Here is a 16,629-nt window from a genome sequence, read left to right as displayed (position 1 = left end):
TGGGGCGCCAGCACTGACCTCCACCTTAACCCTCGGTGAGGTCCATAGCCATGCTCAGCCTCAGTCTCTCCATCTGTAGACAGGAATAATTACAGTGGGACATTGTGAGACTCGTGGGTGGAGACGAGAGGTGACTGGCGGTCCCACTGGCTCCCTGCCCAGGCACGTCGTCAGGCTGCTCTTTGAAAGTCACTTTTGCACAGTAGTTACAAATGTAGGCTCCGGAGCCCGGTGGACTAGTTCAAGTCTTGGTTCTGCTTTTTTTGTGCCGTGGCTGTACATTCTTAGACAAATTGCTTGACGTCTCTGGGCCTCGATTTCCTCATCCCTAAAGTGAAGATGATAGAACCACCTCATAGGGTGGCTTTGAGGGTTATGCAAGTTGGATAGGGCGATTGCTATTATTCACAGCAAATAGATGAGGAGAAAATGCAAACAGTGACAGACTTTATTTTCTTGGATTCCAAAGTCACTGTAGACGGTGACTGCAGCCATGAAATTAGAAGATGCTTGCTTCCTGGAAGAAAAGCTATGACAGACCTCAGCATATTAAAAAGCAGAGACATCACTTTGCCAGCAAAGGTCCATCTAGTCAACGCTATGGTTTTTCCAGTAGTCATGTATGGATGTGAGAGCTGGACCATAAAGGAGGCTGAGTGCTGAAGAATTGATGGTTTTGAACTGTGTTGGAGAAGACTCTTGAGAGTCCCTTGGACTGCAAGGAGATCCAACCAGTCCATCCTAAAGGAAATCAGTCCTGAATATTCATTGGAGGGACTGATGCTGAAGATGAAGCTCCAATACTTTGGCCACCTGAAGTGAAGAGCTGACTTACTGAAAAAGACCCTGATGCTGGGAAAGATTGAAGGCGGTAAGAGGAGGGGGCGACAGAGGGTGAGATGTTTGGACGGCACCGGCAACTTAATGGACATGGGTTTGAACAAACTGAGGGAGATACTGAAGGACAGGGAAGCCTGGTGTGCTGTAGTCCATGGGGTCACAAAGAGTCGGACACAAGAGAGACTGAACGACAACAACAAATTATCACCCGAGGTGGTTCCTTTCATCCGCGCCATGCCCATCCACTCTGGAGAGAGTCAGGATTCAGCTGAGTCTTCTGACATCTCATTGCCCTTTGCCCCTGAAAGGCTAAGAGAGTGAGTGGATCCTAATCTCTTCAACACCACCTAAGGGAGAGTGCAGGCATTTGTGGGGTTTCCTGCTCTGCCATTGGGCTTCCCGAGTAGCTCAGACGGTAAAGAATCTGCCTGCAATGCAGGAGACCTGGGTTCAATCCCTGGGTTGGGAAGATCCCCTGGAGAAGGGAATGGCTACACACTCCAGTTTTCTTGCCTGAAGAATCCCATGGACATAGGAGCCTGGCGGGCCACGGTCCATGGGGTCGCAAAGAGTCGGACACGACTGAGCAACTTTCACTTCACTTCTTCTCCCTGTCTGTCAGGAGAACAGTGTGGGGAGAAAGTCTTGTGATTCTTCTTCCTGTCTGCTCCCTGACCTTCAGAACACATGACCGGAAGCTGTGGCAGCTTCCTGAGGCCACAGAGGGAGACACTGCCCATTGGGTTTCCAGGCAGGAATTCCTTCCCACAATTTCTCAGGAAGGTTACATTTTAGCCAATGCCAGAATAGTGTGAAAAACCAGTCGATACATGGAGACAAAGGGAAAAGCATTCTCTTGGGAGCATCGAACAGTCGACATGAAGAGGTTACTGGTCGGAAGGAATTCACTGATCAGGTCAAAAGCAAGGGCAGGCAGTTCCAGCGGGGTGCAGAGTTTGGGATGGCGGCAGAGGGGCGACCGTGGCGGGCGGGAGGCAGCCTGCAGGCACGGCAGCTACCGCTCGCTGCTTGCCTCCTGTTATTCCAGCCCAGAGATGTGCTTCGTGTTTAGTAACAGGTACAAACTTCAGACCTGGCAGCAGCTCTGGTTGTGGCTGGCGGAGGCCAGGCAGACACTGGGTTTGCCTAACACAGAGGAACAAATCCAGGAGGTGAAATCGAACCTGGACAGCCCCGACTTCAAGATGGCAGCTGAGGAGAAGCCGTTCCACGCGCTGTGAGGGCACACGTGCACACATTTGCCACTGCTGCCCCAAAGCTGCTGGCATTATCCGTCCTGGCGCCACCTCCTGCTATGTGGAAGACAATACAGACCTGATTGTTCTTAGAAATTCATTTGACCTGCTTTTGCCAAAGCTTGCCAGGGTGATCTCTCAGCTTGCTGACTTTGCCAAGTCAGCCGACCTTCCCACCTTAGGTTTCACATGTTTCCAGTCTGCCCAGCTGACCACAGTTGGGAAATGTTGCTGTCTCTGGATTCAGGATCTGGGCATGGATCTCCAGAACCTGATGCGTGTCTGGGATGAGCTGTGCTTCCAAGGCATGAAGGGTGCCACCGGCATCCAGGCCAGCTTCCTGCAGCTCTCCGAGGGAGATGATCAAAAGGGAGAGCAGCTTGACAATATGGTGACAGAAAAGGCAAGATTTAAGAGGGCTTTCATCATCACAGGGCAGACCTATTCACGAAAAGTAGACGCTGAGGTGCTCTCTGTGCTGACTCACTTGGGGGCATCGTGTACAGGATTTGTACCGACATACGACTCCTGGCAAACTGCAAGGAATTGGAGGAACCCTTTGAAAAACAGCAGATCGGCTCAAGTGCAACACCTACCAGCAGAACCCTCCACGCTCAGAGCAGTGCCGCAGCCTGGCCCGTCACCTGATGACCCTTGTCATGGACCCCCTGCAGACAGCATCCGTGCAGTAGTTTGAACCCACACTCGGTGACAGTGCCCACTGATGAATCTGTTTGGCTGAGGCATTACTCACTGCAGAAAGTGAAAGTTGCTCAGTCGTGTTCGACTCTTTGTGACCCCATGGACTACAGCCCACCAGGCTTCTCTGTCCCTGGGATTCTCCAGGTAAGAGTACTGGAGTGAGTAGCCAGTCTCTTCTCCAGGGGATCTTCCCAACCCAGGGATCGAACCCAGGTCTCCCACATTGCAGGCAGATTCTTTACCAGCTGAGCCACAAGAGAAACCCCAAGAATACTGGAGTGGGTTGCCTATCCCTTCTCCAGGGGATCATCCCAACCCAGGAATCAAACCGGGGTTTCCTGCATTGCAGGTGGATTCTTTACCAACTGAGCTATGAGGGAAGCCCTTCTCAGTGCAGATACTGTATTAAATATGTTGTAGAACATTTCTGAAGGATTGGTGGGATATCCCAATGTAACCAGCGGTGCGCTCTGCAGGAGCTGCCTTTCACGGCCACAGAGAACATCATTATGGCCATGGTGAAAGCCTGGGGTAACTGCCAGGCTTGCCATGAGAAAATCAGAGTGTCCTCACAGCAGGCAGCTGCCGTGGTTAAGCAGGAAGGGGGTGAAAATGACCTCACCGAGCACATCCAGCTGATGCCTACTTCAGTCCAGACCACTCCCACTGGACCGTGTACTGGACCCCTCCTCTTTCACTGGCCGTGCATCCTGGCAGGTACAGGGATTCTTAGAAGAGGAGGTGTGTCCCCTGTGAAAACCACGGGAAAGTGTGATGCAGGTGAAGGCAGAATTATGTCTGTAGAGTTGGAAGAGAATTAAACAAAAAACCATTGTTGGCTCTGTTAACTTTTACTGCAGAGTCATAAAATCTATCACTCTAGTGCCGCATTTTATCTCAAGAATTGCTACCATAAATTAATACAGCAGATTTTTTTTCCCATGGTGCTTTGATATTTCTCGGGTTTGCAATGCAGAAATAAATTCTAGTTGGACTCTGTTTTTCACAGGAAAAAAAAAAAAAAAGCAAGGGCGGGAAGCGCTCTCGTGTGGAGCTGAAGGATAAGGTTGACATTCGGGAACCAGGTCAGAAGCACAGGGGCCAGAATCAGCCACCACGGAGCCAGTCTGGCTTATGGCTGTGGCACATTGTAAGCGCCTGCCCAGGGCCCTGTCTCTGCCAGGGTGAGTCATTCTCATGAAGAAAGTAACTACGATTGAGTTTATGCACACAGGATACTTCACACACATGCTGTGAGTGGTGTTCTAAGGAATGAACGAACAAGTCCTTAAACTGGTGATTTTAACGTGTGATTCTGTGTGAGGCTGTTAAACTTTCTCAGGGATCCCAGTGTCGTGTGATCTGAGTCCCACCCAATAATACCTTATACCACGTCTCACTGTTTGAACATTCACTGTAAGCTGTGGTTTTGTGAAGCAGATGAAATTTTGTCACTAAAAAAGTGACCTCATGGAGATGGAAACAGGTATTCCATTGACAACTGAAATCAAAAGAATGCTGGAGAAGCAATACTCATATCAGACAAAATAGGCTTTAAAATAAAGGCTGTTACAAAAGACAGAGAAGGACACTACATAATAATCAAGGGATCGATCCAAGAAAAAGATAGAATAATTGTAAATATATATATTGAAGAAAGTAGGGAAAACCACTAGACCATTCAGGTATGACCTAAATCAAATCCCTTATGATTATACAGTGGAAGTAAGAAATAGATTTAAGGGCCTAGATCTGATAGATAGGGTGCCTGATGAACTATGGAATGAGGTTCGTGACATTGTACAGGAGACAGGGATCAAGACCATCCCCATGGAAAAGAAATGCAAAAAAGCAAAATGGCTGTCTGGGGAGGCCTTACAAATAGCTGTGAAAAGAAGAGAAGTGAAAAGCAAAGGAGAAAAGGAAAGATATAAACATCTGAGTGCAGAGTTCCAAAGAATAGCAAGAAGAGATAAGAAAGCCTTCCTCAGCAATCAATGCAAAGAAATAGAGGAAAACAACAGAATGGGAAAGACTAGAGATCTCTTCAAGAAAATCAGAGATACCAAAGGAACATTTCATGCAAAGATGGGCTCGATAAAGGACAGAAATAGTATGGACCTAACAGAAGCAGAAGATATTAAGAAGAGAGGGCAAGTATACACAGAAGAACTGTACAAAAAAGATCTTCATGACCCAGATAATCACGATGGTGTGATCACTGACCTAGAGCCAGACATCCTGGAATGTGAAGTCACGTGGGCCTTAGAAAGCATCACTATAAACAAAGCTAGTGGACGTGATGGAATTCCAGTTGAGCTATTCCAAATCCTGGAAGATGATGCTGTGAAAGTGCTGCACTCAATATGCCAGCACATTTGGAAAACTCAGCAGTGGCCACAGGACTGGAAAAGGTCAGTTTTCATTCCAATCCCAAAGAAAGGCAATGCCAAAGAATGCTCAAACTACTGCACAGTTGTACTCATCTCACACGCTAGTAAAGTAATGCTCAAAATCCTCCAAGCCAGGCTTCAGCAATATGTGAACTGTGAACTTCCTGATGTTCAAGCTGGTTTTAGAAAAGGCAGAGGAACCAGAGATCAAATTGCCAACATCTGCTGAATCATGGAAAAAGCAAGAGAGTTCCAGAAAAACATCTATTTCTGCTCTATTGACTATGCCAAAGCCTTTGACTGTGTGGATCACAATCAACTGTGGAAAATTCTGCAAGAGATGGGAATACCAGACCACCTGACCTGCCTCTTGAGAAATCTGTATGCAGGTCAGGAAGCAACAGTTAGAACTGGACATGGAACAACAGACTGGTTCCAAATAGGAAAAGGAGTACGTCAAGGCTGTATATTGTCACCCTGCTTATTTAACTTCTATGCAGAGTACATCATGAGAAACACTGGACTGGAAGAAACACAAGCTGGAATCCAGATTGCCAGGAGAAATATCAATAACCTCAGATATGCAGATGACACCACCCTTATGGCAGAAAGTGAAGAGGAACTCAAAAGCCTCTTGATGAAAGTGAAAGTGGAGAGTGAAAAAGTTGGCTTAAAGCTCAACATTCAGAAAACGAAGATCATGGCATCTGGTCCCATCACTTCATGGGAAATAGATGGGGAAACAGTGGAAACAATGTCAGACTTTATCTTTTTGGGCTCCAAAATCACTGCAGATGGTGACTGCAGCCATAAAATTAAAAGATGCTTACTCCTTGGAAGGAAGGTTATGACCAACCTAGATAGCATATTCAAAAGCAGAGACATTACTTTGCCAACAAAGGTTCGTCTAGTCAAGGCTATGGTTTTTCCAGTGGTCATGTATGGATGTGAGAGTTGGACTGTGAAAAAGGCTGAGCGCTGAAGAATTGATGCTTTTGAACTGTGGTGTTGGAGAAGACTCTTGAGAGTCTCTTGGACTGCAAGGAGATCCAACCAGTCCATTCTGAAGGAGATCAGCCCTGGGATTTCTTTGGAAGGAATGATGCTAAAGCTGAAACTCCAGTACTTTGGCCACTTCATGTGAAGAGTTGACTCATTGGAAAAGACTCTGATACTGGGAGGGATTGGGGGCAGGAGGAGAAGGGGATGACAGAGGATGAGATGGCTGGATGGCATCACTGACTCGATGGATGTGAGTCTGAGTGAACTCCGGGAGTTGGTGATGGACAGGGAGGCCTGGTGTGCTGCGATTCATGGGGTCACAAAGAGTTGGACACGACTGAGTGACTGATCTGATCTGATCTGATATATACCCAACACAGGAGCACCTAAATATATAAGGCAAATATTAACAGATATAAAAGGAGAAATCAACAGGGACACAATAATAGTGGGGTTCTTTAACATCCCACTTTCATCAGTGAGCTGAACATCCAGACAGAAAATCAATGAGGCCAGACGACTTAAATGACACATTAGGCCAGATGGACTTGAGTGATGTCTATAGTGCTCTATCCCCAAACAGCAGAATGCACATTCTTCTCAAGTGCACATGGGATATTCTCCAGGACAGACCACAGTGGAGGCCACAAAGCAAGCCTCAGCAAATTTAAGGAAACTGAAATCACATAAAGCATCTTTTCTGACCACAACACTATGAGATTAGAAATCAACTTCAAGAGAGAAAAAGCTGGGGAAAATGACCTTGTGAATGAACTTTGAGGACATGATGCTAAGTGAAATATCCCTGTATAAAAGGAAAAATTCCACACACAGTAGGTCCCTCAGTCAGTCAATCAGTTCAGTCACTCAGTCGTGTCTGACTCCTTTCAACCCCATGGACTGCAGCACACCAGGCTTCCCTGTCCTTCACCATCTCCCGGAGCTTGCTCAAACTCATGGCCATTGAGTCAGTGATGCCATCCAACCATCTCATCCTCTGTCGTCCCCTTCTCCTCCTGCCTTCAATCTTTCCCAGAATCGGGGGCTTTTCCAAGGAGTCAGTTCTTCGCACCAGGTGGCCAAAGTATTGGAGCTTTAGCTTCAGCATCAGTCCTCCCAATGAATATCCACAGTTGATTTTCTTTAGGATGGACTGGTTTGATCTCCTTGTAGTCCATGGGACTCTCAAGAGTCTTCTCCAACACCACAGTTCAAAAGCATCAATTCTTTAGCATTCAGACTCCTTTATGGTCCAACTCTCACATCCATACATGACTATTGGGAAAACCATAGGTTTGACTAGACGGACCTTTGTTGGTAAAGTAATGCCTCTGCTTTTTAATATGGTGTCTAGGTTGGTCATAGCTTTTCTTCCAAGGAGCAAGCACCTTTTAGATGAGTTAAATCCATAAAGACAAAGTAGAATGGCGGGGACCCAGAACAGGGCTCTGGGAATGGGGAGCGAGTGTTTAATGGGGACAGGTTTCCAGTCCAGGAAGATGAAAACGTTCTGAAGGTGGGTCGTGGGGATGGTTGTACAACAATGTGAATATAATTTATGCCACTGAGTTATACACATAGAAAGGGTTAAGATGGTAACTTTCATGTTCTATATATCTTATCATAATAAAAACAGCAACTGGTACTCTTCTCTTGCTCAACCTGAAGAATGCTTTGGACTCCTTAATATCTAACTAACATGATCAAGCGAAAGAAGTTTTATTACGACTGGAATATTTGTCGTGAAACAAAGGCTCAAGACTGTCAGATAGAGCAATTAATCTTTTAAGTATCATATATTTGTGGAATTATCTTTAAATTTTTGACAATTTATTTTTTAAATAGAAGAATAGTAGATTTACACAGTAGTATTAGTTTCTGGCATGCAACCAAGCGATATACTTTTCCGTTATAGGTTAGTATCGGAGAAGGCAATGGCACCCCGCTCTGGTATGCTTGCCTGGAGAATCCCATGGATGGAGGAGCCTGGTGGTCTGCAGTCCACGGGGTCCCTAAGAGTCGGACATGACTGAGCAACTTCACTTTCACTTTTCACTTTCATGCATTGGAGAAGGAAATGGCAACCCACTCCAGTGTTCTTGCCTGGAGGATCCCAGAGATGGCGGAGCCTGGTGGGCTGCCGTCTATGGGGTCGCACGGAGTCGGACACGACTGAAGCGACTTAGCGTAGCCTTAGCATAGGTTATTATAAGATACTGAGTGTGGTTCCCTGTGGTATACGTAGGTCCTTGTTGTTATCTATTTCACGTATAGTAGTGTGTATACGTTGATCTCAAACTCCTAATTTATCCATCTCATCTTTCCCCTTTGGTAACCGTACCTTTATTTTCCTAGTCTGTGAGTCTCTTCCTGTTTTGTAAATAAGTTCCTTTGTATCATGTTTTTTAGATTCCACATATAAGTGATATCATATGGTATTAGTCTTGCCCTGACTTAACTTCACTTAGCATGGCAATCTCTAGGTCCATCCACGTTAAAATGATTTTTAATTGGCATTTGTCATTTGCTACTGCTGCTACTGCTGCTAAGTCTCTTCAGTCGTGTCCGACTCTGTGCAACCCCATAGATGAAACAGTCCCTTCTTTTCATGTTTTCTGTTTTCCAGTGTCTACATCAGATAGAGATCCTTTCCACACACTATTAAAATATGCAATATCATCAAAATCTATTAGTTTATGATAATCAAAAGCTACTGGTATATGATTTTATTTTTTTACAGAAAACCTATGAACCTGCTTATTAGGGTCCACCATCATTGAAATCATATAACTACAGTGTTTGGAGAAATACAGGGTAATTAGGGTTTGGGGAATTCTGATACCTCGTTCCCAAGTCTCAAAGATGAGTATCTGTTGGGAATTTGGACTCTGTGAGTGCTGACTTAGGAACGAGGATAACACCGAGAGGCTGTGCCAACCGGCGCCCGCCCCCACGGCCCCAGGAGGCAGACGGAGAAACGGGCGTGTTGTCTGAGCCCTTTCCTTGAATGAGTGAATGATCTCATCTTAGTTGGGAAAGCTTTTTCTTTCTCCCTGACACCTCCTTAAAAATCACTCTAACTTTGACGGATGATATGACAACTGTGAGACGTTGCCGGTTTTACCCGTTCCATTCATTTATTCAATAGACCTGATCACATTGAGCCACTTTACGCCAGGCACCGGGCCAGGCGCTGGAAATACATCAATAAATCAGGTCGGCAGGCTGAGTGTCCAGGCAGAGAAACAGATGAGTAAGTGAAAAACTGCATCTGGTTTGAAAATTACATGTGCTGTGGCCAGGAATGGCTCTTGAGAAGAGCTCACGCTGGTTGGATTCCCTACACTGAGGTGCAGCGTGAGGTCGCCCTGTGGCCAAGAGCTCCTCTCTGCCCTTCTGCTCCCCAACCCCATCATTACACGGGAAGGTCAGTAAGCTTCCATGGGGGAGAAGCCGGAAAGAGGTGGGCACATGCGCCATCAGCGTCGACCAACTGACGCATCCACGTGTCAAGCTAAGAGCTCTTGTGTGCATTTTGGATCTTTGCCTTGGAGTGTCTGGTGTCCATCTCACCAAGTTAATTAGGAATCAAAGGCTTGGCATTTCACGCAAAAAGAGGGGGCTGGGAAGCTGAAAAACGTTTTGCTTGAGATTGGCATGTATATTAGTTCGCTAGGGTTGCTGCAACAACATTCCACAGCCTCAGGAGGCTTAGACAGCAGACATGCACTGTCTCCAGTCCTGGAGGCTGGAACCTGAGCTGGCGTGAGCAGGGCTGGTCCCTCCTGAGGCCTCTCTCCCTGGTGTGTAGACGGCTGTCTTCTCCCTGAGTCCACACAGGGTCGTCCCTCTGTGTGTACGTCGTGCCGTAACCTTCTCTTCTTATAAGGACACCAGTCGTGTGGGATTAGGACCCACCCCGGTGACCACATTCTACCTTAATCAACTCTTGACAGTCCCCGTCTCCAGATTCAGTCACATCTGGGGTGCGGGGGGTCAGGACTCTGGCCCCTGATTTGGGGAGGTACACAGTTCTGCCCGTGACAACTGGCCTTAGCTGCGTCCTTGGCCGTCTGGGATGTAGATTCACTGGTCATCTCCCCACCTGCAAGGTTAGCTTCCTGCCTATCACATTTCCATTTACAAGCTCTGACCGTTGACTAGTCTAAGCTGGAATGGCCAGGGCCGACTCAAGGATTACAACATACCTTTTACCCCATTGACATTCTTGTTTTAAAAATGAATCTGAATTTAGCAACTAATAATGTTACGTATCCTTCAAGTTAGGCTTCAACAGTACGTGAACTGAGAACTTCCAGATGTTCAAGCTGGATTTAGAAAAGGCAGAAGAACCAGAGATCAAATTGCCAACATCCATTGGATCATTGAAAAACCAAGGGGATTCCAGAAAAAGCATCTACTTCTGCTTCACTGACTATGCTAAAGCTGGGCTATGGATAGCTTTAGCTGTGTGGATCACAACAAACTGTGGAAATTGGTTCAAAAGATGGGAACACCAGACCACCTTACCTGCCTCCTGAGACACCTGTATGCAGTTGAAGAAGCAACCGTCAGAACCGGACATGGAACAACGGGCTGGTTCCAAATAGGAAAAGGAGTACGTCAAGGCTGTATATTGTCAGCCTGCTTATTTAACTTATATGCAGAGTAAATCATGTGAAATGCTGAACTGGATGAATCATGAGCTGGAATTAATATTGCCAGGAGAAATATCCTTAGATATTCAGATGATACGACCCTTATGGCAAAAGCAAAAGGGACTAAAGAGCCTCTTGATGAAGGTGAAATAGGAGAATGAAAGAGCTGGCTTAAAACTCAACATTGAAAAAACTAAGACGTGGCTTCCATCATGGCTTCTAGTCCCATCATTTTTTTGGCAAATAGATGGGGAAACAATGCAAACAGTGACAGACTTTATTTTCTTGAACTCCAAAATCACTGCAGATGGTGACTGCAGCCATGAAATTAAAAGATGCTTGCTCCTTGGAAGGAAAGCTATGACAAACATAGACAGCATATTAAAAAGCAGAGACATTACTTTGCCGAGAAACGTCCATCTAGTCAAAGCTATGGTTTCCCCAGTAGTCATGTATGGATGTGAGAGTTGGAACATTAAGAAGGCTGAGCGCTGAAGAATAGATGCTTTTGAACTGTGGTGTTGGAGCGGACTCTTGAGAGTCCCTTGGACTACAAGGAGATCCAACCAGTCCATCCTAAAGAAAATCAACCGTGGATATTCATTGGGAGGACTGATGCTGAAGCTCCAATACTTTGGGCACCTGATTCGACGAACTGACTCATTGGAAAAGACCCTGATGCTGGGAAAGACAGAAGGCAGGAGCAGAAGGGGACGACAGAGGATGAGATGGTTGGATGGCATCAGTGACTCAATGGACGTGAGTTTGAGCAAGCTCTGGGAGATGGTGAAGGACAGGGAAGCCTGGTGCGCTGCAGTCCATGGGGTCACAGAGAGTCAGACACGACTGAGCGCCTGAGTGACAGACAACAGCAAATATTATGTAATGTTATTCTCTCCCCTCCCTCTCCAAATAAGGACAATAAAATTTAAAGAAATATATATATATATGGGGGAAATTCCCTGGCAGTCCTGTGCTTAGGACTGTCTACTTTCACTGCTGAGGGCCTTAGTTTGGTCTCTGGTGAAGGAAATAAAATCCCCCAAGCCACACAGCCACAAAAAGAAAATAAAACCCAGAATCTGGAAATACCCAGATTCTCATTTTTAAATTATATCCACTTTTTAATTATATCCTTACTACCACACCTGAAAAATACCTAGAGTCATTTCCTTACACCTCACTGGTGGAGCGGTAAGGTGTCAACGACCATCTGCCTTTCTCTGTGGCCGGAAGCAGCTGTGTTTATCCCGGCTTTTAGCTTTGTCCAATTGTGTGTGTTTATACTGTGTTTAGGGCTTCCCTGGGGGCTCAGATGGTAAAGAATCTGCCTGCAATGTGGGGGACATGGGTTCGATCCCTGGGTAGGGAAGATCCCCTGGAGAAGGGAATGGCAACACACTCCAGTATTCTTGCCTGGAGAATTCCGAGGACAGAGACGCCTGGTGGGTTACAGCCCATGGGGTCTCAAAGGTCTGGACAAGACTAGGGGAGGATCTGTGATTTTCCTGTGCCGCACTGACCTTCACATCTGATGCTTCTTACAGGCCACTTCTCCGGAGGGCATACCAGTTTAGGTCACAGTAGTAGGATGAGTCAGATCCATGTGAAAAGAAAAGCATCTCCCACGTACGAGGCAGACTTGCTTCCCATGAATGGAGCCTGGACCGCCTGCTCAAAACTCACGGGGCCCTGGCCCCCTCCTGCCCTCCTCACCCGGCCCTGCCTGACTCTACCGCTGCCAGCTGCCCAGCCAGCCCTCTGCCCGGGACGATGAGATGGTGATGGCAGGGGTGGCCCATGACTTGGCAGGGCCGACGGGGAACACCAGCACTGTCCCCTGCCACCTAGAGTTCTTGGAACCTGCTGGCTGTGGTTTGGGATGAAGAAAGGGAAATGAGGCCCATTTCTTGGGCACTGGGGCGGGGGGGAGATTTTTTTTTTTTTTAGATTTTTTTTTTTTTTTTTAATCTGGATCAAAATATTTAGCCCTGCATAATGCTGGTTTTAGAAAAGGCAGAGGAACCAGAGATCAAATTGCCAACATCCACTGGATCATGGTAAAAGCAAGAGAGCTCCAGAAAAACATCTATTTCTGCTCTATTGACTATGCCAAAGCCTTTGACTGTGTGGATCACAATCAAACTGTGGAAAATTCTGCAAGAGATGGGAATACCAGACCACCTGACCTGCCTCTTGAGAAATCTGTATGCAGGTCAGGAAGCAACAGTTAGAACTGGACATGGAACAACAGACTGGTTCCAAATAGGAAAAGGAGTACGTCAAGGCTGTATATTGTCTCCCTGCTTATTTAACTTATATGCAGAATATATCATGAGAAACGCTGGACTGGAAGAAACACAAGCTGGAATCAAGATTGCCGGGAGAAACATCAATAACCTCAGATATGCAGATGACACCACCCTTATGGCAGAAAGTGAAGAGGAACTCAAAAGCCTCTTGATGAAAGTGAAAGTGGAGAGTGAAAAAGTTGGCTTAAAGCTCAACATTCAGAAAACGAAGATCATGGCATCTGGTCCCATCACTTCATGGGAAATAGATGGGGAAACAGTGGAAACAGTGTCAGACTTTATTTTTCTGGGCTCCAAAATCACTGCAGATGGTGACTGCAGCCATGAAATTAAAAGATGCTTACTCTTTGGAAGGAAGGTTATGACCAACCTAGATAGCATATTCAAAAGCAGAGACATTACTTTGCCAACAAAGGTTCGTCTAGTCAAGGCTATGGTTTTTCCTGTGGTCAGGTATGGATGTGAGAGTTGGACTGTGAAGAAGGCTGAGCGCCGAAGAATTGATGCTTTTGAACTGTGGTGTTGGAGAAGACTCCTGAGAGTCCCTTGGACTGCAAGGAGATCCAACCAGTCCATTCTGAAGGAGATCAGCCCTGGGATTTCTTTGAAAGGAATGATGCTAAAGCTGAAACTCCAATACTTTGGCCACCTCATGTGAAGAGTTGACTCATTGGAAAAGACTCTGATGCTGGGTGGGATTGGGGGCAGGAGGAGAAGGGGACGACGGAGGATGAGATGGCTGGATGGCATCACTGACTCGATCGACTTGAGTCTGAGTGAACTCCGGGAGCTGGTGATGGACAGGGAGGCCTGGTGTGCTTCGATTCATGGGGTTGCAAAGAGTTGGACACGACTGAGTGACTGAACTGAACTGAACGCCTCCCCTGACCCAAGGCCACAACAAAGCCTATGAATGCATGAAGGTTCCAGGTAGCATGGAGGAGCAGGGCGCCCGGAGCACAGAACCGCACATGCTGTGCCTGGAGGTGCTGCCCCAAGGGATTTCCGAGAGCTGATTCCCAAAGCTGGGCTTCTGGGAACTGTCCAGCCCTGGGCCTGGCCTCATAATTCACGGCACTGGCTGGTCTGGGCTTCCAAACTGGGCAGGATGGGGACGCGTGGTTTCTCTTTACCCGGCTTCACAGCGTGGAAGTTGCGATGGGCCCTGTGTTTGGGGAGGACAGAGGAGGAGACATGCAGGAGGCCTGGGGTGCTCTGGGCCAGCAGGCAGGGCCTGGTGGTACTCTGTCCACCTGCCTGTCACTCTGCCTCGATCCCCAGCATGAAGTGGGTGAGCAGTCCCACCTGTGGGCTGACCACTGCCCGTGGAAAGGCCCCTGGGAGCCCGCGGGGAGCAGTTCCTTCCTGCTGGACTGGCCGAGTGCCACACTGGGACCCAGCCCACGCTGCAGGCTCCTCAGACGGGGCTGGAAGGGCCCGGGTCGCCCACGCCCAGCCTCATTCATTCAGCGCTGCAAGCAAGGAAGGGAGGAACAGGACAGGCAGGATCCTGGGGAGGAGATAAGACTTAAGGAAGGGATTTCCTGTCATTTCTTCAATCACATGGTGAGACGTGCCCCACGGGAAAGGACGGGGAGCAGGGAGGGCTGAGAGCAGTGGCAGCGATGCCCCGAGCTAGTCTGATGGGGAAGGATGGTGGGCGAGAGCTCGGCGCTGTGGCAGCCACGTGGAGGTGGTGAGACCTGGCTGCCCCCCCAGCTGCACACTAGGCCTGTCTGAACAGACCTGCTCGGGTACCTGAGCGAGCTGCCAGCAGCCCCCACCAGACCTCATCTCCTCCATCCCACTGAGCAGTGGGGGACCCCGAGGTATAAGACGTAGTCTCACCCCGAAGGAGAGGCCATGCCACGAACAGCCCCACTCGACAGGGCGCCCTAGACTTTTGGATCAGCATCTCCATCCCTAAGTAAATTTTGAGTACCTTCCTCTGCGGAGGAGGGTAGAACTATCCACGTCCCACCCCTGGTCCCCATGAAAATCTGACTTGGCAGATGTAATCCAGTTATGGATGTCACAATGAGACCATCCAGGATTTAGGGTGGGCCCCATGTAGAGTGAATGTGTCCTCATAAAAGGAGGAGAGGACACAGACCCACAGGGAGAAGGCGTGTGAGGATGGAGGCAGAGGGCAGAGGGACGTGGCCGTGGCCCAGGAATGTGCGTGCGTGCGTCACTCAGCTGTGTCTGCCTCTTTACGAGCCCATGGACTGTAGCCCGCCAGGCTTCTCTGCCCATGGGATTCTCCAGGCAAGAACACTGGAATGGGTTGCCATTTCCTCTTTCAGGGGATCTTCCCCACCCAGGGATCTCCTGTGACTCCTGCTTTGGCAGGCAGATTCTTTACCATCTGAGCCACCAGGGAAGCCCTCGGGCCCAGGAACGCCGAGGAGTTTTGGCCACCACAGGAAGCTGAGGGAACAGCATGGGAGGGAATCTTTCTCGGAGCCTTGCAAAGGAACCAACCCTGCTCACACCTTCATTTCGGATTTCTGGTGATGGAAGCACTTGGTCAAAAAGTCTAGGGCCCCCAGGATAGGAGAGAATACATTTCTGTTGTCTCAAGCTGTCCAGTTTGGTGGTGGGGGTGGGGGTGTTCCTTGGTGGCTCAGTGGTCGAGGACCCACCTGCCAATGCAGGGACTGGACAGTTCCAGCCCTGGTCCGGGAAGACCCCACATGCTGCGGAGCAAATACGCCTGTGTGCCACAACCAGAGTAGTCCCCGCTTGCGGCAACTAGAGAAAGCCCTCACAGCGACGAAAGCCCAGGGCAGCGAAAAATATAAATAAATAAAATTATTCCAAGGAAGAAGCTGTCCGGTTTGTTACAGGAGACTAGCATCAATATAATGAACACTCCCTCTTAACATCCCGTGTGGCTGTAAGACCACAGAGCAGGAGAAGCTCAGGGAGATGGAGAGAAAGGTGAGGCCCTGGTTCCCAGTGGGCGGCGTGGAGGGGAGCTGGGTGCAGGGGGCGCTGGGAGGTGTGATTGGTCCTGGCACGTCTTAGTCCTTCCGTGGGCAGCAGGACCTGGGCGTCCACGTTACCGTATTAAGACTTTCCGCTCTGTTCTCTTGTATAAATGAACTATTTCAGGATGGACGTCTTTTTCAGAGGGCCCAGGATGTGGAATCCGGTGTCGAGCTTGTTTTCTGTACACTCCTGCCCGAGGCTCAGGCTGCTCACACAGGGATAAGCGATGCTGGGGAGAGTCAAGCGCCTCGTCCAGGTGGGCACGCCTGATCAGACCCCCAGGGCCGGTCCCGAGACAGTGCAGGTCACTGCCAACAAGAGAGGAAAAGAGGGGTCCTTTCCATCAAACGATTTAACACCCGTTGACAATATAACTTTGAGCTCTGTGTAAATACCTTAAGACAGAAGACACTCTGCCTTTGCTGAAGGCTGGAGTGCTCTTTGCACCCAGGGATCTATCCCTGTGGGTGGC

At 48.2% G+C, this 16,629-nt stretch overlaps 1 pseudogene; it reads left to right on the top strand.

Moving 5' to 3' along the window:
- Positions 1–1,622: 1,622 nt before the first annotated feature.
- Positions 1,623–4,154, top strand: LOC787756 (adenylosuccinate lyase-like; annotated as a pseudogene).
- Positions 4,155–16,629: the final 12,475 nt, after the last annotated feature.

This window comes from Bos taurus, chromosome 29 (assembly GCF_002263795.3).
Source record: "Bos taurus isolate L1 Dominette 01449 registration number 42190680 breed Hereford chromosome 29, ARS-UCD2.0, whole genome shotgun sequence".
NCBI classification, from domain to species: Eukaryota; Metazoa; Chordata; class Mammalia; order Artiodactyla; family Bovidae; genus Bos; species Bos taurus.
This window is presented reverse-complemented; position numbering and strand designations above follow the sequence as displayed.